Source organism: Bos indicus, chromosome 10 (genome assembly GCF_029378745.1).
Source record: "Bos indicus isolate NIAB-ARS_2022 breed Sahiwal x Tharparkar chromosome 10, NIAB-ARS_B.indTharparkar_mat_pri_1.0, whole genome shotgun sequence".
Taxonomy (NCBI): Eukaryota; Metazoa; Chordata; class Mammalia; order Artiodactyla; family Bovidae; genus Bos; species Bos indicus.
Genome location: NC_091769.1, coordinates 69521689 through 69546346, shown reverse-complemented (window position 1 = coordinate 69546346; position 24658 = coordinate 69521689). Strand labels below are relative to the sequence as shown.

Sequence of the window (24658 nt, the reverse complement as noted above, 5' to 3'; positions counted from 1 at the left end):
TTTATTTTCTAATTTTTTTAGTAATTATGTTTTGCTTTTGTAAAAAAATTGTGAAACATTTTGAATGTCTGATTCTAAAATAGGTACTTATGTGCACTTCCAAATTATAAATTTTAACAGGTATAAAATTAAAGTTAATTAAATCATAGTAGATGAATCATTTATTTAAGCAAAATGAGTCTGATATCACCAAATAGTATTTTATGTACATATTTATTTAAAAAATTTTTTTAACTTGTGCCTAGAGAAAAAATTTTAATTCTGAGGTATTTTTATGTATATATTTAATACTCTAGAGTATTTCTAAGAAAATGTTTAAAATTGAAAATAATTATATAATAAAACTTACAATAGTTCCAAAAGAGTATAAAGTGATTTTCCTCTGAGACTTCCAGTCTTTTTTCCCAAAGACAACTACAATTGTTGGTTTCTTACATACCATTACAAAAATCATCAGATGATACATAAGCATATGTATGTATCTATACATTCTTATGAGATGGTTGGATAGCATCACTGACTCAGTGGACATGAGATTGAGCAAACTCCGGGCAGTTAAGGACAGAGAAGCCTGGCGTGCTACATTCCATGGGGTTGCAAAGAGTTGGACAATTCTTAGTGACTGAACAACAACAATGTACATTCTTATAGAGAAATAGAAGCACCCTATATTTAGCATGGTATATTTTTATTTACTTTCTCATGATAATATGTATTAGAGATCATTTCCTACCATCTCATGTAGTTCTACTCCATTCTTACTCTGGACTACTTAATAATCCATTTTATGGGTGAACAGTAATTTGTTCAAATTACTCTCAAAAATTGTACTAATTTGTAGCCTCACTAATCATGTATGAGAATTCAGGTCTTGTTAAATCCATGCCAACATAGTATATTATCAAACTTGGGTCTTTTACTTATCCGATTGGTGGAAAACAGTAACTTGTTTTAACTGGGAATCTTTGAATTAGGAGTAATATGATATCTTTCCAAGTTTTTCATATTTTTTGTATTTTGTTCTGAGGATTGCCTGTTACTATCTAGTCCTCATTTTTCCATTGTATTTTTTTTTTCCAAGAGCTCTTCCAGAAACAAAGTTAACAGGTGATAATAAGATATTATCTAAAAATAGTTTCTTATAAGTTGTTTGTCATTGTTATCTTTAAAAACATAGATTCCGTTCTACTTAGTTCAATAAACATCTAAGGGAAACTTTCCAAATGTAGAGGTGGAGACCCTGGTGGAGACACAAAATTAAGTGAATAAATGGATAAAGGGTTATTTCAGGGAGCTCACAATTTAATACAGAAAATATAGACAGAGAGACATGCTCTTAAAATAATATTATGAGGCTGCAGGAGAGCACAAGAGATTACTTTGAGAGATTGAAGTCAAGGAAGGTCTAATGAAGTAAATAGCCTGTGAACTGGGCTTGGAAGGATAAATGTATTGGCTTCCTACAGTCGCTGTAATAAAGTACCACAAACTGAGTGCTTTAAAACAGCAAAAATTTGGGAATTCCCTGGTGGTCCAATGGTTAGGACTTCACACTTTCACTGCCAAGGGCGTGGGTTCAGTCCCAAGGTGAAGAACTAGATCCTGTAAGCAGCATGGCCAAAAAATAAAATAAAATAGCATACATTTATTTCTCACAGTTCTGGAGACTAGATATCCAAAATTAATTATCTTTTGTTGGCAGACCCATGCTGCCTCTGAAACCTGGGATAGAATCCTTCCTTGCCTCTTCCTAGCTTCTGGTGGTGGCCAGCAATCCTTGGTGTTGCATGGCTCATGGCTGAGTCAATCCAATCTCTGCCTCTGTCTTCACCTTACCATCTTCACACTGTCTTCCCCCTGTACCTATCTGTGTCTGTATCCATACTTCCTTTTTTATAAGGAAAACAGTCATTTTGGTTTAGGACACACCCTCATGACCTCATCTTAATTTAAATTGATCATCTGTGAAGAACCTATTCAAAATAAGATTACATTCACAGGTATTCTCAACAGAGGAGAAGTGGGGGGCAGTTGGTGAAGGGTGGGTATCCTAGGAGAAGAGAATCAAATGGATAGAAACTTGTCAGTAGGATATACAGGACATGTCTAGAAAACATCAAGTACTTTGTCCAGTTTTTCAAGAGCATGTAAGAAAACTGGGAGAAGGTAAGAAAACTCTGGAAGAAAGTCTTATGCCTATTCCTTCTCCAAGGGATGGGCAACCACTGAAGCTTTCAACCAGAGAGTGCTCAGTTCAGTCACGGCTGCCTTAAGGAGACTGTGCTGTAACTGTGCAGAGAATGAATTAACTGGGGAATTGGTGAAGGCAGGATGAACAGAGAGGGAACCACTGCAGCTGCCTCAGAGAAAGTGAAAGTGAAAGTCACTCAGTCGTGTCCAACTCTTTTCGACCCCATGGACTATACAGTCTATGGAATTCTCCAGGCCAGGATACTGGAGTGGGTAGCCATTCCCTTCTCCAGGGGATCTTCCCAACCCAGGGATCAAACCCAGGTCTCCCACATTGCAGGCGGATTCTTTACTGGCTGAGCCACCAGGAAAGCCCAAGAATACTGGAGTGAGTAGCCTATCCCTTCTCCAGGGATCTTCCAGACCCAGCAATCAAACATGGGTCTCCTGCATGGCAGGTGGATTCTTTACCAGCTGAGCTATCAAGGAAGGCTCAGAGAGGTGAAGTGAAGTGAAGTCGCTCAGTTGTGTCCGACTCTTTGCGACCCCATGGACTGTAGCCTACCATGCTCCTCCATCCATGGGATTTTCCAGGCAAGAGTACTGGAGTGGATTGCCATTTCCTTCTCCAGAGGACCTTCCCAACCCAGGGATCGAACCCGGGTCTCCTGCATTGTAGGCAGACGCTTTACCGTCTGAGCCACAAGGGAAGTCCTTAGAGAAGTCGGAGAGTGAAGGATGAACTTGTAAAGACAGTGGGTTAGGGCACCTGCACTCACTCTAGGACCCTAGAAAAGGGCTGCTTGCTTGTGATTTGAACATTCCTGCAATCCAGAGGGATGTCCTAGCCCCATCAGAAAATTGCTCAAAATATACTCATCTGATGGGGTTGCTTTATGAGTGGCAGTCTTGCACTCTAACAAAGGTTACACATATGGCTTACTCTGAAAGAGGCCCCCGGGTTGTTTACGACTCTTTGGAAGGCCTTTCTTTCTGCTTTTTACTTAGCATTTTCAGAGTGACTCACCAAAACATCTTGGACCAGAAATGAAATTTGAAAAACGTCTTCTCCTCTAAGTTCTGAAGAGTTTTTTTGCACCGTTAGCATATAAAAGAGCATATAAAAGTGGGTTAATGGCTGAATTAAGCTGTGCCAGCCAGGCAGATATTGTCTGCATTTGAGGAGGAAGCGTCCACCCACTGTTTACGATTGTGCTTGTCTGCGATATGCTTGCAATTATGTAGAGGATCCAACAACAAAAGAAAATAAAAGTCACCAGAAGTAGATGAAAGGTGCCCTGGTACTCAGGAGCAGGGCGGTTGCACATTTCAAAATGTCGTTTTCTGCTCCATGGAGAAAAGGAGCTGAGTACGTATAAAGTGTCAGCCGTTCCCAGTGACTAAGTACTGTTCCTATTTGCAGCTGTTTCTCTTGAGATCCTCAAATATTTTTAGAATCTTCTTGGCTCTTCCCTACAGAGAAGGCTGTACTTGGCTTCACCTTTCTCTGCAACTGACTTTCAAAGTCATGTAGCCAATTGGCTTGATCCCTAGCTACTTCTGTTGTTGAAATATAACACAAGGTGCCAACACACAGGTAGTGAACAAGAAGAGTGGAACTTTTTAAGCCTGAGCATGGGTTAGCCTCAGTGCCCAGTGTTGCAAGTAGCTGGCCAGAATTCAGAAGGCTACCATCTAACAAGGAGGAAACCTTGAAAAAGCAACTTAAATTTGATCCAGATCCCAGTGCTAATACTTGTTTTGTTCTGCATGCTGTGTCAGACTGTTCTGCTGTGCGTCTATCTGTACACACTGTAGCCGATGCATATGCTCAAGGTGTGCAGGAGGCCAAAAACAATTGCCCAGATAGACAAAGTGAAGGCAGTAGGCTGAGTTCTAACTGCTAGCATAGCATTTATAATTACTGTGATCCTGTAGTAAAGCTGAATTCAAGACAAAAACTACGCTAAAAATGTTTGTATCAAGATTAGTGACTCTTGATTATTATACAATGTCTTAATGCAGTGTTACAGATTCCAACCTCAAATGTATTCATTGCCCTCTGGAAGAATTAGATACCATTTTTCAGAGAGTAATTTGACTTTAATACAGAAATGGCTTTTGTAGACAGTTTATTCATTTATTCAATATCTTTAGCACCTTTCAGTGGTGGGAGCTGAAGTATCCCCTAAGCTATTCAATTATCTTTTAGAATAAACAAATATATGAACACCTTAACAGCAAATATCAGTGCAGGAAAATCTACACAATCAACGCTTTTTTAAGCCAGAAATAATAACCGCACTGCAAGGATACAATATCCTTGTATATAAGAACATGGGGAAATAAAGATACTTTAAAAAACAGAAAATAAATAACGGGAAAGAAAAGCATTCAGGATCACTCTTTTTTAGTATTGTATGTACTCATGAAATAAAGACATTTATTTAATGAAGTATCGGCTTCCCAGGTCACACTAGTGGTAAAGAACCCATTGGCCAATGCAGGAGACATAAGAGACATGGGTTTGATCCCTGGGTTGGGACCATCCCCTGGAGGAAGGCATGGCAACCCACTCCAGTGTTTTTTCCTGGAGAATTCCACGGACAAAGGAGCGTGGCAGGCTACGCACAGAATTGGACATGACTGAAGCTACTTACCATGCACACATAGATAGTTTGAAGTATAGGACCAGCCATAGCACTAAAATCTGCAGAGAATAATCTTGGCATGATTACTCCCTTTTTCCTTTCGCCTTCTTTTCTTTCTTTTATCTACTTCTGTATTCTTTTCCTTTCAGGTTCTTCCTTGATTGTGGTTCTTTTCACTTCTACTATTACTTCCCCTTGTTAAATTTTCTTTTTTTCTTTTCTCCCCTTGACTTTTCTTCTCTTTCTCCATCACATTTCGTAAATATGAAATTTACGTATTGCAGAGAGTCAGACATGACTGAAGCAACTTAACACACACGCACATGCACTATTATTAGCTATTTCATTAGATTTTAAACATATATTATTTATTAAGCATTTCAATAAAAAGCTTTTCGAAACCCAGTCCTATAACAAATTAAAAATGAAACTCATCAAGAGATTGATTTTTTCCTGCCTCTTTCTCATTTTACATAATGTTTACAAATGATTCCACATTTCTTATTGAAATACCACAAGATAAAAATAAAAAGAAAATATAAAATTACTATCTAATCAAAATTCATTAAAATGAAAACTTAAATCACATAGTTCCAGTGATATTGTTTCTCACAACCGGCAAAATATTTGTGCATATTTGTCACCCTTGGTTCATAAGAAATATGGGCATTATAGAATAAAAACACTTGGTGACAGAAAATATAGTAATCATAAGAAAGTTTCCTAGGAAAAAGGGTGCCTCCAGATCAAAGAAAAATATTTGAGATACTAGCAAAGCATGGTAACTTCAAAGGTTGTTCTCTGCACAGCTGTGAATCTGCTTTAGGTATAAAGCTTGCAAAAACTTGAACATCCTGAAAACATTCCAGATTAACTTCCCAGTTTGACAGAAAACAATTAAGGGTCCAGAAAGAGAGAGTAGTTTGAAACCTAAAGCCCAGAAATTCATTTTAGAATATTTTTGTCTTGCTGAATCTTCTCAGATAAAATCATGACTGGACACAGCTAACATTTCATTTAGGAACTGAGTTTAAGTAACTACTGAAGTGCAGATGAAGGGAGAATGACAGTCTGGGAGATGGAGTCTAATTTGGGACTGCATTAAACACCAAAGATTATTCCAGTATTACCTGATGTTCTTTCCTTTAGGATTTGTTACACAGGCAACTCACCATCTCTCCATTTCTTTCATTACTTTTGATCAAATGACATCAAGGCTGCTTCATTATCATCTTCCCTCCAACTGCTCATTTTCTGAGACTACTTCAAAATGCCCGAGGGACACCACCTTTGTTACAGACTAGGGTACAGATGAAGTATTGTTCAGAATTAATATTTCAGTACAAACATGATATACTTTTGGACTGAAGTGGAATGAATGTTAATTCCCCTTTGAACATTCAGTCAATTTCTCTCTTCTTTTGCTTTGTCTCAGTAATGCCATTTTTTCTTCTACAAATCTCAGAAGTTTTTGCCCATGCTCTGCCCAGCATGTACCTACTAAGATTTGCAAGCTTCTTTTTCTCTATAGATCCCTTTCCCTTCAAATGTAGTTTGGGTTTTACTATACTTTGGGGCTTTCTCCTCTTTTGCTCTCATAATGCAACCAAGTGTCCAACAGAAATTCATCAGTGAGGTGAATTGTCCTCATGGCTTATCCATGAGCACCAAGAATCTATCCCTGTTGCTTGTTGAGACCTTCTCTGTGCAGAGAAAACTTTAGAAGAGCACAGCCATGTTATACCCACCTGGGCATTAAAGAAGAGAATCAGGGCCACGCTCCCGACAAGGTTCCAACTCCACTCCAAGCTCACTCCAGCTGAGATGATCCATTGGCATGTTTAAAATTCTGAGTCCCTTTCATCGTCAAGTAAATCCAGAACAGATTACATGACCTATTTTTGTGTTAATGTTTAATCCTCACAATACCCAAGGTAGGAAAAGCAAAGGTATAATCAATTAGTATCCCCTTTCAGAGATGTGAGCCATGGGAGGAAGTTGAGATTTAGGGTGCTTTTCAACATTACAAATGACTATCTAAAGCATCTGTATTTGTGACTATGCTTCAAGTGTTTTATCAGGGGAAAAGATTTGTGGATTGGATCTGGGGGATGATAATCATACTTACCTCATAGGGTTATAATAAGGATTAAATGAGATAATTCATGTAAAGCACTTAACACGGTGCCTGAGTTAGTACTCAGGGATGCTAGTAGTTACTGGTCATTGCTAGTAATAAGCGTGATGTCTATTAAGCTATACTTCTTTACAGTTCCTTTTGTATTAAGCAATACAAGTATCACGTAAAGGTAGGCAATGCTGTAAGTGTTTAAACTAAATAAGAAGTGATTTTTAAAAAGCATGTATTTTTTTCCACCCAAATTAATTTGGGGTTTTTTCAAACATGGAATTCCATGAAGAAAATAGGTTATCACTTTTAGGAACCTAATTTATGTTAAATTATTCTCAGTACTGTGCCCTCATACTTTGAGACAAAATATTGGAACTGAAGATGAACCAAAAAAAAGCACTAATAATAAGAAATTCTCACTTTTTCCTGTTATCTCACTTCTTTAATGTGAAGTCAGATAAGTACTGTCCTATTTTTTCCATTCTGATAATGGTGAGAAGTCTTAAAAATCAATTAAATGTCCAACAAGCCACATTTATGATATCTACTTACCCTGACAACTGGCAACTCTGATACTATTTTCTTTGGACTTGTGTTTGTTGTTTGTTTTCTATAAGTACTATAATTTAAGACCAAATGAATCTAATTTTAAATAATTTCCTCTCATCATTTTTGTGTTCCTTTAAAAACAAGTGAGAAACAGGCAGTCTAACACACTGATAGAGTAAAAATTGATACAACATATTTGAAGGTCAATTTAGCACTTTTTATTAAAATTTTAAATGTTTATACTCTCTGTTCTTGCAATTTTACCTCTAGGGGTTTCCCTTACAGAAATTTTTGCATAAGTACACAGAAACACATGTACTAGGATGTTCACTAAGCATTGTTTACAATGAAATAACACCGTCCCCAACTCCAAGACCATCAGTAAGGGGGCTGATTAAATACAATGTGATGCATTCAGACATAGACTACTATATAGCTGTTAAAAAGATAAACCTAAATATGCACTAAGACTATGGAGGAGTGGATGCAAAATCACTAAGAGTGGTTGTCTCCCTAGTAGAGGTCTTATGGAGGTTCTTTACTTATTTTCTTCTTTATATATTTTACTAACAGTGGAATTTTCAAAACAAGAATATATTGATTTTGTTATCAGGAATATATACAAATTTAAGTATATAATGAACACATATAAAAAACTCAAAGGAATATGGCAGGCAAACCAGAGTGGTTAGTTGAGATAAAGCAGAAATATCATCCCCTCTCCTCATTTCAAGTCCAGTGTGCTTTTTTAAAAAAAAGATCACTTATAGTTTTGCAGAAGCTACGTGTGTGTGCATGCTAGTTGTGTCTGACTCTTTGCAACCCCATGGACTGTAGCCTGCCAGGCTCCTCTCTCCATGGGATTTCCCAGGCAAGAATACTGGAGTGGGTTGCCATTTCCCCCTGCAGGGCATCTTCCCAACCCCGGGGTTAAACCTGAGTTTCTTGGATCTCTTGTATTGGCAGGCAGATTCTTTACCATAGTGCCACCTGCAGAAGCCATATAATGGCATCAGTGTGTCTATCTATGAAAGAGAACAATTAGATTTGATAAACTCTTTGTTCTTATGCAATGTGGCATTCTTTAGCACTCTAGGACTTCCCCTTCTTTTGCCCCCGCTGTCTCCTTTCTTAACGAATCGCCACCCCCACCCCTCATTGGGCACCCTCGACAACCATGGTGAATGAGCTTGTTCTCTCGAAGCCGGTCCAGCTGAAAATTAGTTGTTGTCTACACAGTAAGTCCTCTACATATGAACCTTTAAGTTGCATAGTTTCAGAGATGCAAACGTATTCCATCAATGTTAGGCGTGAGTGAATTACATCTCACCCATTGTTTTCTGTTGCTGATTATCCTTCAGCTCTACCATCTCCCACTTCCTTTCCTTCCTCCAGTCAGTAACTCTTCTTGCCTGTTCACTCAATGATCTCTCCTGTTTACCAGTTGTTGTACTGTACTACTGTTCTTTTCGAGGTACTATACTGTAAGATTAAAAATATTTTCTTTATTTTTGTGTTTACTGTTTATGTATTATTTGTGCGAAAAGTATTATAAACTATTACAGTACAGTACTATATAGCCAATTGTGTTAGTTGGTTACCTAGGCTAACTTTGTTGGACTTGTGAACAAACGATTTATGGAACACACTCTTGGAAAGGAACTTGTTCATATGTAGGAGAATTATCATAGTACTGTTTGTTGAAAAGGGTTCTGTGGACAAATCTGAGATGTAGGGTCATGATCAGGTAGAGATGTGGGTCACAAGGGAGGGCGTTCCCACTCATGTGTCTTGCATTTGTTAACTCAGCATAAGTATTATGATGAGTATCATCCCCAGAGCTACCAGGACATTCTCACCTTTTCCTCAGGGTTTAGGACTCAGGACCTTAATAAGTTTGAAACCTGACAAAACAAAGAGCAAACCCCTAACTCATTACGCTTTTGTGTTCAGAGTAGTTATTTGCATCACTATTGTATTTAGTCACTCTAGTGGCTTTGAAAAGTATAGGAGGATTATCAGTTGCCCCAAATTGTCCTATCCCTTGGACAGGTTTGTTTTTCCTTGAGTATTAAGAACTTGTATAATTCTATTTTCTGTATTATCACAATGTCTTGGAGTAATAGAATAATAGATCTGTTTCATTCTTTTGCTATCGAGCATAACTATACTCAAACCAGCCCCAATCTTACTCTTTAATCTCCAGGAGGTTCTATACCTTTAAAATTCATCCTAGCTTTCTAAACTTTCTTCTGTCATATGTAGATCTACTAAGTTATTCAGTATTACCTTATTTTAAAGTCTATCATGCATTCCTATTAAAGTTACACTATTCAAATTAGAAAGTTTGTATATTTTATCTTATCAGTTGAATAAATATTCAAAAATGTTTTAGCAGTCAATGTTGCATTGAACCTTGCTAATGATAAATATTGTCCTTTTAATGATTCCTGAAAGTGTGAATCTTATTTGCCCAAGTTCATAGCCAATGGAAATGTCTTTGAAAATCATGAATAGATGCACTAAAAGAATTTTTTTAAGTATAGGAGGAAAGGGACCAGGGATTATACACTAACTGCTGAGTCTGGGTTATTTTTGTATTGAACATTTTTCTTAGTATATAGCCATTGAGTTTCAAGAGAACCACAAGTTTGCAAAGAAGAGAATATAATTACAATTCGAACATTCCTGCTTAGTTTTTGTATGGAAAGGTAAGAATGAAGCATCTCACTTTGAGTTCAGAATGAAAAATCGTTATTTCAATAGCTTATTTCCCAAAGCACACATATTTCCTGGGAGAGCTATACTTGGCTTTAAATTTCTTAACAGAATATTCTTACAAGTCTCTTCTTACAATTCTGACTCCGGATTCCTACATGGACTGTTTTAGGTCCATGGGTCAGTAAAAGACAAAAGTTGCCAATAAAATTTCTGAACTTCACTTTAACTGATCTGAGTCAGAGGAGAAAGCTGGAAATGATTCTGAGGATTCTAGAGCATAAAGACAAGGATATTTTTGGTACAAAGTGATGCTAGTTAAAAAGCCAGTAAATTTATCAGATCCCAACCAATTAATTCCTCTCCTATTTAATTTCCAATTAATTAACTCATTCCTCACTTTCTGTGGACCAGAAAAAGTTTTATGAGTCAAAGATAACTTGTTATCTACTAATAAAGAAATACGAAAATATCATCCCCTTTAAAATTCTTTTCACATAGGACTAGATTCTGCAAAATATATTAAGAATTGGGACACTGATCTAATATTTTGCTTAAGTCAAAATCATATAGAACAAGAAGATATTTGAATTCTCTCTATTGTGCACATACATACACACACAAATACATACACGCATCTTTTTTTTTTACTAGGACTGAAATTGTAAGGCATTTATCATCTGACTTGGGTAAAATTATTCTTAATATTTTTACACATCTCCAAAGGAAATTCTTTTTCAAAAAGCTAACCCAGTTTATGTCTGTAAGAACTGGAGTACAAAATATAAAGTACATAGAGATGTTGTGTATTAGGAGTTGCTTTTTCCAAGTAATCTAAAGCTCAAACCATAAGGCTGATGCACAGTCAAATCCCTGCATTTTGCTGCCTTTCTTCAAAACTTCAAACTTCACTGTGAAATAATTTCTAAAACAAACTGAGGAAGTGTGAAGCTACGTGTCCTGTCACACTTATTACACTGAGGACAGACACATGTGTTAGATATGTTCTAGGGTAAAGAGGAGCAAGAACTGCATTCTTATGATTTTTTATAATAGACAATAATCCGGCTCACTTTAAATTTATTTTTAAAAAATTAACATAAAATTCATATACCATAAAGTCGCCCCTTTTAATACATACAGTTTAGTAGCTTTTTAAATATTTAAAGTTGTGCACTATTACCACGATCTAATTCTAATACATTTTCATCCCCCTCAAAAGAAATCCCATGCCCACTCTCCCTCAGCTGCTGGCAACCAATAATCTGCTTTCTGTCTCTACAGATTTGCCTATTTTGGACATTTCACACAAATGGAATCATATAATATGTGGCCTTTGGTATCTGGCTTATTTTACTACAGTTCATTTCAGTCGCTCAGTCATGTCCGACTCTTCGTGACCCCATGAATTGCAGCACGACAGGCGTCCGTGTCCACCACCAACTCCCCGAATCCACCCAAACCCATGTCCATCGAGTCGGTGATGCCATCCAGCCATCTCATCCTCTGTCGTCCCCTTCTCCTCCTGCCCCTAATCCCTCCCAGCATCAGGGTCTTTTCCAATGAGTCAACTCTTCGCTTGAGGTGGCCAAAGTATTGGAGTTTCAGCTTTAGCATCATTCCTTCCAAAGAACACCCAGGACTGATCTCCTTTAGAATGGACTGGTTGGATTTTACTTAGCATAATGTTTTCAAGGTTTATCCATGTTGTAGGAGTATCAACACTGCATTGCTTTTTATAGCTAAATTTCTTTGCATGGATGAATATACCATATTTGTTTATCCGCTCATCAACTGATGGACAGTTGGATAGTTTCTGCCTCTTGGCTATGTGGAAAGTGCTGCTATGAATATTCAAGTACAAGCACTTATCTGAGTATCTGTTTTTAGTTCTTTTGGAAATAAACCCAGAAGTAGTATGGCAATTTTTTGTTTAACTTTTTGAGGAACTGCTAAACTGTTTTCCGCAGCACCTGGATCACTTTGTATATTTAATATAATATAATATATTATATAATATATATCACATTTATATTACCAATGTATGGGGTTTCCAAGTTCTCCACATTCTTGTCAACAATTGTTGATTGTCTTTTTTGATTAAAGCTCTCCTACTGGGTAGAAAGTAATATCTCTGTAGTTTTGACTTTCATATCCCTGATGACTAATGATAATGAGCATCTTTTCATGTGTTTATTGGCCCTTTGTATATCTTCTTTGGAGAGATGTCTATCTAAATCCTTTGCCCACTTTGTACTTGTGTAACTTGCTTTTTTATTGTTATGATTTCATTTTGTGAGTTTGTCAAAAGCCAGACCCACACATCATCATTATTTAAGAATAAAGGAGGACTTCCCAGGTGGTCACAGGACTGGAAAAGGTCGATTTTCATTCCAATCCCAAAGAAAAGCAATGCCAAAGAATGCTCAAACTACAGCACAATTGCACTTATCTCACGCACTAGTAAAGTAATGCTCAAAATTCTCTAAGCCAGGCTTCAGCAATACATGAACTATGAACTTCTTGATGTTCAAGCTGGTTTTAGAAAAGGCAGAGGAACCAGAGATCAAATTGCCAACATCCACTGGATCATGGAAAAAGCAAGAGAGTTCCAAAAAAAATCTGCTTTATTGACTATGCCAAAGCCTTTGACTGTGTGGATCACAATAAACTGTGGAAAATTCTGAAAGAGATGGGAATACCAGATGACCTGACCTGCCTCTTGAGAAACATGTATGCAGGTCAGGAAGCAACAGTTAGAACTGGACATGGAACAACAGACTGGTTCCAAATAGGAAAAGGAGTATGTCAAGGCTGCATATTGTCACCCTGCTTATTTAAGTTCTATGCAGAGTACATCATGAGAAACACTGGGCTAAAAGAAGCACGAGCTGGAATCAAGATTGCCAGGAGATATATCAATAACCTCAGATATGCAGATGACACTACCCTTATGGCAGAAAGTGAAGAAGAACTATAAAGCCTCTTGATGAAAGTGAAAGAGGAGAATGAAAAAGTTGGCTTAAAGCTCAACATTCAGAAAACTAAGATCGTGGCATCTGGTCCCATCACTTCATGGGAAATAGATGGGGAAACAGTGGAAACAGTGGCAGACTTTATTTTTGGGGGCTCCAAAATCACTGCAGATGGTGATTACAGCCATGGAATTAAAAGACGCTTACTTCTTGGAAGGAAAGTTATGGCCAACCTAGATAGCATATTCAAAAGCAGAGACATTACTTTGCCAACAAAGGTCCGTCTAGTCAAGGCTATGGTGTTTCCAGTAGTCATGTATGGATGTGAGAGTTGAACTATAAAGAAAGCTGAGCACTGAAGAATTGATGCTTCTGAACTGTGGTGTTGGAGAAGACTCTTGAGGGTTCCTTGGACTGCAAGGAGATCCCACCAGTCCATCCTAAAGGAGATTAGTCCTGGGTGTTCATTGGAAGGACTGATGCTGAAGCTGAAACTCCAGTACTTTGGCCACCTCATGCGAAGAGTTGACTCATTGGGAAAGACCCTGATGCTGGGAGGGATTGGGGGCAGAAAGAGAAGGGGACAACAGAGGACGAGATGACTGGATGGAATCACTGACTTGATGGACATGAGTTTGGGTAAACTCTGGGAGTTGGTGATGGACAGGGAGGCTTGGCGTGCTGCAATTCATGGGGTGGCAAAGAGTTGGACGGTTGGACATGACTGAGTGACTGAACTGAACTGACTCCCAGGTCATCCAGTGGTTAAGAATCTGCCTGCCAGTACAGGGGACATGGGTTTGATCCCTGTTCCTGGAAGATTCCACATGCCTGGGGGCAACTAAGCCCATGCTCCACAACTACTGAGCCTGCGTGCTGCAACAAGAGAAGCCACCATCCCCCCTCCTCCCTCCCTGCACCACAACTAGAGATTGCTCCAGCCCAGTAAAGAAAACTCGTGCAGCCAAAACCAACCAAAGGAAAAAGAAAATAGAATAAAGGAAACTATTATCAGATTTCAATCAGATCAGATCAGATCAGATCAGTCGCTGAGTCGTGTCCGACTCTTTGCGACCTCGTGAAGAGATACTCCACACCCGAGGTGAGAGAAACCCAAGTAAGATGGTAGGTGTTGCAAGAGGGCATCAGAGGACAAACACACTGAAACCATACTCACAGAAAACTAGTCAATCCAATCACACTAGGACCACAGCCTTGTCTAACTCAATGAAACTAAGCCATGCCCGTGGGGCAACCGAAGACGGGCGGGTCATGGTGGAGAGATTTGACAGAATGTGGTCCACTGGAGAAGGGAATGGCAAACCACTTCAGTATTCTTGCCTTGAGAACCCCATGAACAGTATGAAAAGGCAAAATGATAGGATACTGAAAGAGAAACTCCCCAGGACAGTAGGTGCCCAATATGCTACTGGAGATCAGTGGAGAAATAACTCCAGACAGAATAAAGGGATGGAGCCAAAGCAAAAACAATACCCACCCGTGGATGTGACTGGTGATAGAAGCAAGGTCCGATGCTGTAAAGAGCAATATTGCGTAGGAACCTGGAATGTCAGGTCCATGAATCAAGGCAAATTGGAAGTGGTCAAACAGGAGATGGCAAGAGTGAAAGTCGACATTCTAGGAATCAGCGAACTGAAATGGACTGGAATGGGTGAATTTAACTCAGATGACCATTATATCTACTGTGGGCAGGAATCCCTCAGAAAAAATGGAGTGGCCATCATGGTCAACAAAAGAGTCCAAAATGCAGTACTTGGATGCAATCTCAAAAACGACAGAATGATCTCTGTTCGTTTCCAAGGCAAACCATTCAATATCACAGTAATCCAAGTCTATGCCCCAACCAGTGACACTGAAGAAGCTGAAGTTGAACGGTTCTATGAAGACCTACAAGACCTTTTAGAACTAACACCCAAAAAGGATGTCCTTTTCATTATAGGGGACTGGAATGCAAAAGTAGGAAGTCAAGAAACACCTGGAGTAACAGGCAAATTTGGCCTTGGAATACGGAATGAAGTTGGGCAAAGACTGATAGAGTTTTGCCAAGAAAATGCACTGGTCATAACAAACACCCTCTTCCAACAACACAAGAGAAGACTCTATACATGGACATCACCACATGGTCAACAGTGAAATCAGACTGATTATATTCTTTGCAGCCAAAGATGGAGAAGCTCTATACAGTCAGCAAAAACAAGACCAGGAGCTGACTGTGGCTCAGATTATGAACTCCTTATTGCCAAATTCAGACTGAAATTGAAGAAAGTAGGGAAAATCACTAGATCATTCAGGTATGACCTAAATCAGATTTCAATAGGGGGAAAAAAATCCAAATTTTCTTTCATCATAGAAAAAGATATACTTATTAGATTTCCTTTTTAAATACACAGTAAAATGACTCAATTTTTAATATTTTTGTCAGTGAAAATATTTAGATAGTGCAATTTTACTTGTAATATGTGAATTAACAATATCTCTCTTACAGGGTTATTGCAAGAACTAAATGAAATGTAAAGGAAATCATACACTGTGTGGCTTTTGGTGTCTGGCTTCGTGTATTTACTTCATCACGATATATCCTAGAGCTTCATATACTGTATGGTATGTAATAAGCACTCAATAACAGAGTGAATTTGAGAGTATCTTATAGAGTCCCACAAGCACATCAGTAAATACGTTTCTCCCCTTCAGGAAACTTGAAGGAAGAAACAATAACTACACCAGCAGTCCCTCTTGAACTAGCAACATTGTGGTACACTTTGAGTTGAGTCACTTGTCACCTAAATACTCTGAGATTTATGGAGTGTTTTAAAGGATATGAATGCTAGAACTCCACCTTTCTTCAAAGAAAAATTAATGTGCTGGAGAATGTTTGAGTTTGGAAAGTGACAGTGAGTCACTTATCAACTAATTTTCTGACTTGAAGTTCTGAGTGTCGATGAATTAGACCCCCAGTGAGGAGGTACTCATCATTGGTGGTGGTGTTGCCAAAATCCTGGCCTCTGTTCTCTGGTGCCAAATAGAAACACAGAGACAGAGTTTTGGGTGAAGTAGAGAAGAGTAACTTTTATTGCTTTGCCAGGAAAAGGGGGTCACAGTGGATAAATGCCCTGAAAACCATGTGACCCTCCCTAGTGGGGGTCATGAGTTTTATAGTATTCAAGGAGCAGGGTGTGATCAGCTCGTGGACAGTTCTTGGATTGGTTGGCATCAAGGTGAAGTTTCAAGCATCATCAATCTTCGGGTTGCAACCAGTTTAGGGTCTACGTGTTTGTGGTCTGCAGTTTTCCTCCAGACATGCTCTGCTTCCTGTAAAAACAACTTAGGAATGTGTGTCAGGCCTTATCTGTATCTTTCAACACTGGGAGTTTGATGATTCTGTTATGTGGCAGAATTAGAGTCTAAATTGTTACCAGTTCCTCAGCCCAACAGCTAGTCTTTGTTTCTACATCTTCACATTTCCCAATCATTAACTCTAGAGTCAGCATTTTACTTCAAAAGATAAAGACATCTAGGTTGCCTCCATGTCCTAGCTATTGTAACACTGCTGCAATGATGATCACTGGGGTACATGTGTCTCTTCAATTCTGGTTTTCTCAGTGTGTATGCCCAGCAGTGGGATTGCTGAGAGCAACCTAGATGTCCACCGGCAGATGAATGGATAAGAAAGCTGTGATATGCATACACAATGGAATATTACTCAGCTATTAAAAAGAATGCATTTGAATCTGTTCTAATGAGGTGGATGAAACTGGAGCTTATTATACAGAGTGAAGTAAGTCAGAAAGAAAAACACCAATACAGTATATTAACGCATATATATGCAATTTAGAAAGATGGTAACAATGACCCTATATGCGAGACAGCAAAAAAGACACAGATGTAAAGAACAGACTTTGGACTCTGTGAGAGAAGGCGAGGGTGGGATGATTTGAGAGAATAACACTGAAACATGTATATTACCATATGTGAAATAGATCGCCAGTCAAGGTTGATGCATGAGACAGAGCGCTCAGGGCCGTCACACTGGGACGACCCTGAGGGATGGATGGGGAGGGAGGTGGGAGGGGGGTTCAGGATGGGGGAACACATGTACACCCATGGCTGATTCATGTCAATGTATGGCAAAAACCACTACAATATTGTAAAGTAATTAGCCTCCAATTAAAATAAATAAATACATTAAAAAAAAACAAAACAAAACTGGGAATGAGCCTTCCCAGCAACCCGGGACAAAATGGTCATGAAATGCCCCCCAAAGTATGGTCGGATTTATGACCACACGGGGGCCGTGTCAACTACAAATTGGCACTTACCAAGAGTATTGCCAATGACTGAACAACAAAAGCATTTGCCATCTGCCTCTATGGAGATTGAAGCTCATGCTGCTCCAGCTGTTGACCTTCAACAACCCCTGAGGAAGTTCAGGGTGGAGTGAGGCACTCTGTGCTCCAGGGAATCTGCCGGACAGGTCTTTAGATAGTCGGATGTTTTTAGGAATAGATTTTATGATCCCTATCCTTGCATCTCCTCATATCTAGAGGAGCACTAAATCTCTTCATGGTGACATCAGCTCCTCATGACTAACAAAAACCTTTTGCAAAATGAGTGCTTCATGGCATCGAACTCCCCCTTCACCAAAACCTAATGTATTGACTTTCCCCCACTGCTGCTTTGGAGCAGTCTCTCAGAGCTATCTGAGATGCTGCCTCTCAGGCTGCAGTCCTCATTTTGCCCCAAATAAACTTAACTCTCAAAAAAAAAAAAAAAAAGGGAAGATAAGGAAGGACAAAGAGGCTTGTACAGGGTTTTAGTGATGGTGGTTTAATCGCTAAGTCATGTCCAACTCTTGCCACCTCATAAACTGTAGCCCGCCAGGCTCCTCTGTCCATGGCATTTCCCAGGCATGAATACTGGAATGGGTAGCCATTTCTTTCTCCTGGGGATCTTCCTGGCCCAGGGATTGAACCTGCGTCTCCTGCACCGCAGGTGGTCCTTTACCGCTGAGCCCCAGGGATTCCCTTATACCCTTCCTTACAGCACCTTAAATAGACAGTAAGAAAACTAGCATGCCAGGCAACTCAAGACAGTGAGGTGGCTTGAAGACAGGGGTGTTGTTTGTTTTCTGGAACTGGCTGCAGGGTTACTGTCATAATTCATATTTGATAATTGAAATTTCAGGAACGTGTCTTACTATCCCCCGTCCCCATATAACTAGTTTTGTTCTCCAGAAATATTAAGAGAACAGTGCATAAGTGAGGAAAATTTATTACTTGCCTTCTAATACTATTAATGTCAATGCACATAGTTCAACACAACGTAAAAAAAAATCTATTTTACACATTTTTATAAATGGTATGTGACTCTGGACCTAAGAAAGGATTCTACTTATTGCAAATTGGAAATGTCATTCTCTGTAATATAAAATTGCCTGTTAGGAGCATGGCAATTATACAGTTTAAAATGACACAGTTTAAATTAACACAACATGAATAGTTGAAAGTAAAAATTAAAAATCATTAGTTTTTCCACTCAAAGTATAAAAAATAAATATTTTAATTTTATAAAAGTACTTTATCAACAAACTGCATGTTGGACTTTTAAAAAGATCTGATTTTTATAATAAATTATATTGCTGAATACTCATAATAATAATCTTTGAAACAAAAGGAAACTTACCTTTTAAAGCTACTAGACACAAGGAAAGCATTGTAAATCTACAAATCTCTTTTAGTCCCAAACCTAAACTATAGCTAATTTCCTTTCTTAGGGACACACCAGGCAGAACTGAAAGACCAAGTTATTGTGGTAAATTTCATAAGCTCCCCAAGGTCAGTGATTTGGAATACATCTTCCTGAGGCTTAATATCTGCTAAGTCTGTGCTATTCTAAGACAGTTCTTACGTTACTAGGTCTGAAAGGCAGAATTTCCTTTTAACCTCTGGTATTTCTTAGCAGTTTCTGCCTGTGGTATGATCACCTGATGGTGTACTTTTAGCCAGCTGCGTATCTTCATGGTGGTTCATCTGTCTTAAAAAAGAAAAAAGGAATGGCTAGTTACAAACAGGTGATTGTGTTAGCAGAGGTTTAAGGCAGAATTAGACAAAAGCTATTGGAAATAGGATGTACTTTGTAGAAGGAGAGCATATCCAATAATATGAAAAATCATTAGAAATAAAATTGAAAAAAAGATTTATGAAAACAGCTAAATGGCTGTTTTACCTAGTGATCAAGTGCTCAGAGATTGAAGTCACAGAAGATAATTATGTGGCTTTGCAAGCACTCTTATTCAGAAACAGCAGAGGGTTTTTGTCTAATAGACCTGCATGCAGAGGTGTAGTAGTTGATAGCTGTGGAAACATTGTCCCTGGACAACTGGGTGCTGTGAGGGGTGGCAGGGTGGCCTGCGCGCATCGTGGAAGCAGGCAGCTGTTTTAATATGACCAGTCATGTCCTCGGCTCTCACGGTAGCTAGTTCTAAATTCAATTTTGCTTCTTGAGTGTGTTTTTCACTTGGGAAATTCAAAACAAGATCAACAAAGGGATCTATGGCATTGGCATGTTTTAGACACTATGTGGAATGAATAAAAGAGTCCTCAGGATTCAGGCAGTTAAATTGATTCATCTGCTTTATTTCTCAAGTTTTTATTATTTTTAAAAGCCTATTCTGGATTTTATTTCATGAAGTATTGTGTTCCTCTGAAGTTGTATGTAAAGGCTACCCATATAGGAATACGGGCATGTTTTCAAATATTTAAGATGAAAACTTACCTCTTGACAGATACTACTTTTGTAAATAACAGTTTTCCTCTTTTATTATGGTTTTCTAGATGGCTCAGTGGTAAAGAATCTGCTTACAATGCAGAAGATGCAGGTTCAATTCCTGGGCCAGGAGGATCCCCCGGAAGAGGAAATGGCAACCCACTCCTGTATTCTTGTCTAGGAAATTCTGACTTGAATGGGAGAATCTGGAAAGTTTTTCTAAAAACAAGTTCTTCAAAGTCACATCATCCTGCAAAGATGATAATGCTTCTTATACTTACAAGAGGCAGAAGTGAAAGTTGTTGAAACAATTTGTCCAAATGATCTAATAAATTCACAGTTGAGTTCTAATGTATCCTGATTTGCTAGGGTACTATCTAAGTGAATTTTGCTTCTGTTTGTTCCAATAAAAGAATATCGAGGGCTTCTCTGGTGGCTCAGTGGTAAAGACTCTGTCTGCCAATGCACAAGACACGGGTTTGATCCCTGATCCAGGAGGAGCCCTCATATTGCAGGGCAACTAAGCACGTGTGCCACAACTACTGAGCCTGCGTGCCGCAACTAGAGAGTAGCTTTCCACTCTCTGCAACTAGACAAAAGCCCAAGCAACAGCAAATACCCAACACAGCCAAAAAGAAAACAAATAAATAAAATTGTTAAAAAATAGAAGTATATTGATTTTAAGATGATCACAACTGAGCTATAGTTCAAATGTCTAATAATTTTCTCAGCAATACTGTCTTATTTCTCACCTGGAAGTAAAAGCATGTGCAATTGTGTTAATATTGTATACTAAAGTCTCTACTTTTTCATAAATTAAAAAAATTATGAGACAGGAGCTGAGCTGGGAGTCAAAGTGAGAAAAGATATTAATATATAATATCCTTCTTATACTTTTAATTTCTTGATATAGTGACAAGGTGAAGAAATCATAGAATCTCATAGAGCTAAGATATATTATGATGTTGAGGCTGACTTTGAAAGCAAAACAATATTGTCTCTTTATCAAGTAAACCAAGCAGTGGGGTTTTTTAATTGGTTAGCTGAAGTTTAAAATTCTGAACTTCCAGATAACCATCTCCACCAACTAGTTCCTTTGCTTCACCTGGAGTATCATTTTTAGGTAAATAAATAGTGAAAAATTACCCCATATTCACTCTCCTAAGGATATAATAAATTAGGCTAATTAGATAACATCCCTATAATACTATAAAAATCATGGTCATAAAGTTTCATTTTATGGAGCAACCTTAAGCAATTTTTCAAAATGAAATTAATACTCCTTCTGAAGGAAAACTGAAAATAAGTACGTAATTAAGCATATACAAAGAAAAAATTTCTTATTCAAAAATTCTAATAGAACTAAATGTATAGACTTTAACGTCAAAGACAAGCCTTCATTCAAACATTATTGTCAATAACCTACAGCATCACATTGTTGTTGACAATTATTAATAATAGCAAGACAAGCATTTTGATGAATGCAAAATGTCATGGAAAATATCACAGAATGCAAAATAACACTTTGCAGTTTTACAGTTCTTTTTATTTATCAAAGTGCTTTCACATTTACTATATTAAATATTTTACTCTCAATTTTTAAATAATGATTTTTTTATACCTTATACATATGTACATAATTAAAATTTTCTTTCCACTGAAGAAAAGCCAACCAAATATCCACAAACTCTTTTAACAGGTTTTTTTTTTTAACCATTGTTTTTCAGATGTTGCTCCTTTGATTAACTCCTGTCTCTCTGCCTCTACTTTCCCTTGGTTTATCCTCTGGAAAAATGCTACTTCAGGAAAATCTTTATCCTCATAATCACAATTCTTTCATGTTTTCTTTCCTTTTCCCACTGAAAAGGACCTCTTAGCGTCTTCCTTGGTAACTATGGCATATTCTTCCTTGTATTGTAACACAGATCATATTGTTCTGCTGCAAGATGTATTGTACTACTCAGGCTATTTTCTATACTTCCCTAATTTGTACCTTTCACTCAGAACATAACATGGAGCAGAGATAATAAAGATTCAGTAAGGAATCAAGTTTAAAATCATTGCGTTTGGGACTGCCTTGGTGGTCCAGTGGTTAAGAATTCACCTTCCAATGCAGGTTTGATCCCTAGTTGGGGAATTAAGATCTCACACGCTAAGGGGCAACTAAGCCCAGACTCTGATTAGAGAGAAGCCCGTGTGCAGCAACAAAGATCCCGTGTGCTACACCTAAGACCTGATACAGCTGAATAAATAAATAAATACTTTTAAAAATCAGTTGTCTTTGCTATATGATAAAGGCTGTATCTATTTGCTCTGATTTCTTTTAGGACAACAGAAATACTATATTCTATACTTTCATGTTTTTATTTCAACTATTCCTTTGATAGAAACAGCTATAAATGTGTAACAGTATGTACTTAATAGGTATCTGTTGTCAGCATAGAAATATCCTTAAGATACTACCTGCTGAGTTGTCATTAAAATGAGTCACCAGTCTACATGAAACCAGAATTACCAAGATGACTACTTGTCTTATTTTTTGCGTCTTCATTTAACTTTTCCTCTTCCAAAACTAATACCTTAATTATTTTTGTGATGTTTCATTGGGAGAGTTGTATCAGTTCCTTCTCCAAAATTATTGCTTTATAGAATCTTAGAACAACCGTGTTGAGTCTATGGACTGGTATGACTGTATAAATTAGAGGAACTTATAATCTCTTCAGTACTATAATACTTGTTTAAGATTTGTGCATTCTCTATATGTTTCATTGTTTAGCTGTACTCAGAAACCAGATTATTTACTACTTTATTCTTGATGTCACCTTGTGTAGGAATTATCCAACTGTGAATTTCCATGGAAATTATTTGTGGCAAATGTTGACGTGTATCTTGCCAAACCTTTTGCTTCCACCACTATCATTGATGCCTTTTGCATGTCTCATGATGACTGTCACAGTTCACACTGAGGAACTGTGTGACTGATCATGAAAAAACAATCACAGTGGCATTTTGACCTGTTTTATCTTTTTAAATTGGATGCTATGAATGACTTGCTAAAATATATGTGGATTATTGGATCTACTATGAGGTATCTGTTTTTGGCCCATTCACACTGTCTTAACAAGTTGTGGGAGTAGGCTACAGGGTAGATTTTAAAAGATAGTAATTGTTGGCAAGGCTAGTCGTCACAGTATTGTAAACTTCCTTACTGTCTATATGTTACAGTCATGGATAATATTTAAACTTAATCCAGTACATTTCCATTTTGTTCAAATGAGAAAATGGCACTTGTGGGAATTCTGTTGACTGTTTCCACCTGCTGCAGGATATTAGCAGATTAGACCAAACATTGGGAGGTGCCTCGTGTCATCTATGGGAACAATAGCATGTTTGTTTGTCTTTCTACCTTCAAGGATATTTGAAGGTCAACTTTTGAAGAGAGTGTTTTGTGAACATAGAAGCAGTCATGTTCTTGTGTAGAAGTGGGCAGATGCTTGACCTGAAAGAAGATCTTCCAACCACATGACTACAAATAGGAAAAGAAAGCCTAACTTAACAGACCAGTTATCTTAGTGTCTGCTTTTTCAGTGTGCTGAGGGCTTCACCCACCCTTCGACATCTCCTTCTCAGGGAGAACCTGTCTCAGAGATGCTCAGGATCACACAGTGTTCAGTGCTCCTAGCTTAGAGTTGACACAGGAGAAAATCCAAAAGTAGAAGTGGTAAAAGAAGGGTCTTTCCCCCCCAAAATTGCATTCTATAGAGGTTTGAAACGTGCACATTTCTCAATATTGTTTCTACACTGATAAATGACAATATAATAGCAATTAAATAATTTAATGGGTGATGTTCCTGGACCTTCTTATTCCCCACTGCATGGTAAAGGTATGCAGAAATCACGCAACTGGCTTTTATTTCCTTTTCTACAAAATGGAAAGCATAATGGGTAATTCTTCCTTATGTAATAGGATGTTTTATACACATTTAAGAAATGTTCATTGGAGAAATGAATGCTATAGGCAGACAGTTCTTAAGATCCATAAATATCTTATTATGCTTGACATCCATAATATTAGATGAAAGAAAATGCTTTTTCTTTTTACCTCTTATTGAAGAAAACAACGATATTTTAAAAGTTGATATACCATGACAACTGGCAGAAGACGCTCAAAAGAGTGGTCTGTGATGATTAGTATTATAGTAAACAGTAAATGGATAATTGAAAGAGAAATTAGTTTGGGTTGTCAAAGGGTTATGTGGGAGATATACATGCTAATATTAGATATGGCTAATGCCATATGCCTCCAGAAAAAGGAGACTGCACTTGTGTTCAGCTATTGAAAAAGAAATTATTTTCAACAGTTGTGTCATGCCTCATTTATAGTTCATTAAAAAAAAGAAGCTCAGCTTAAAATCAGTGAAGCCTGAGGAATAAAATCTCCATATGAATAAGCATTCAAATATATACAGAAACAAGGACCTTCTGTGACCAGAGTCCCGTCTTCTTGCAGTGGAAAGTTTTTCCAGAGGTCCAGAGGAGGAGACATGGCCAAGCTTAAGCTGAATTCAGGTGCTTCTCTTCCACAGAGAAGGAACAGTGTCCAGAGTTAGCCACACTGGTTTGTAGTACCCCATGGTGACTGCCAGTCCTTTGCTGGATTT

The 24658-nt window shown here is 37.9% G+C and overlaps 1 long non-coding RNA gene and 1 other non-coding gene across 2 annotated transcripts in view; one reads left to right on the top strand and one right to left on the bottom strand.

Moving 5' to 3' along the window:
- Positions 1-22365, top strand: part of LOC139185309 (uncharacterized) — a 39715-nt gene extending 17350 nt beyond the window's left edge. The window contains exons 3-4 of the long non-coding RNA XR_011568926.1: positions 15721-15836; positions 20066-22365. This is a non-coding gene — a long non-coding RNA (uncharacterized lncRNA). The remainder of the gene's footprint in view (positions 1-15720; positions 15837-20065) is intronic.
- TRNAC-ACA (transfer RNA cysteine (anticodon ACA)) lies at positions 2829-2900 on the bottom strand. Its single transcript has one exon. It is a non-coding gene; the product is annotated as a tRNA-Cys (tRNA).
- Positions 22366-24658: the final 2293 nt, after the last annotated feature.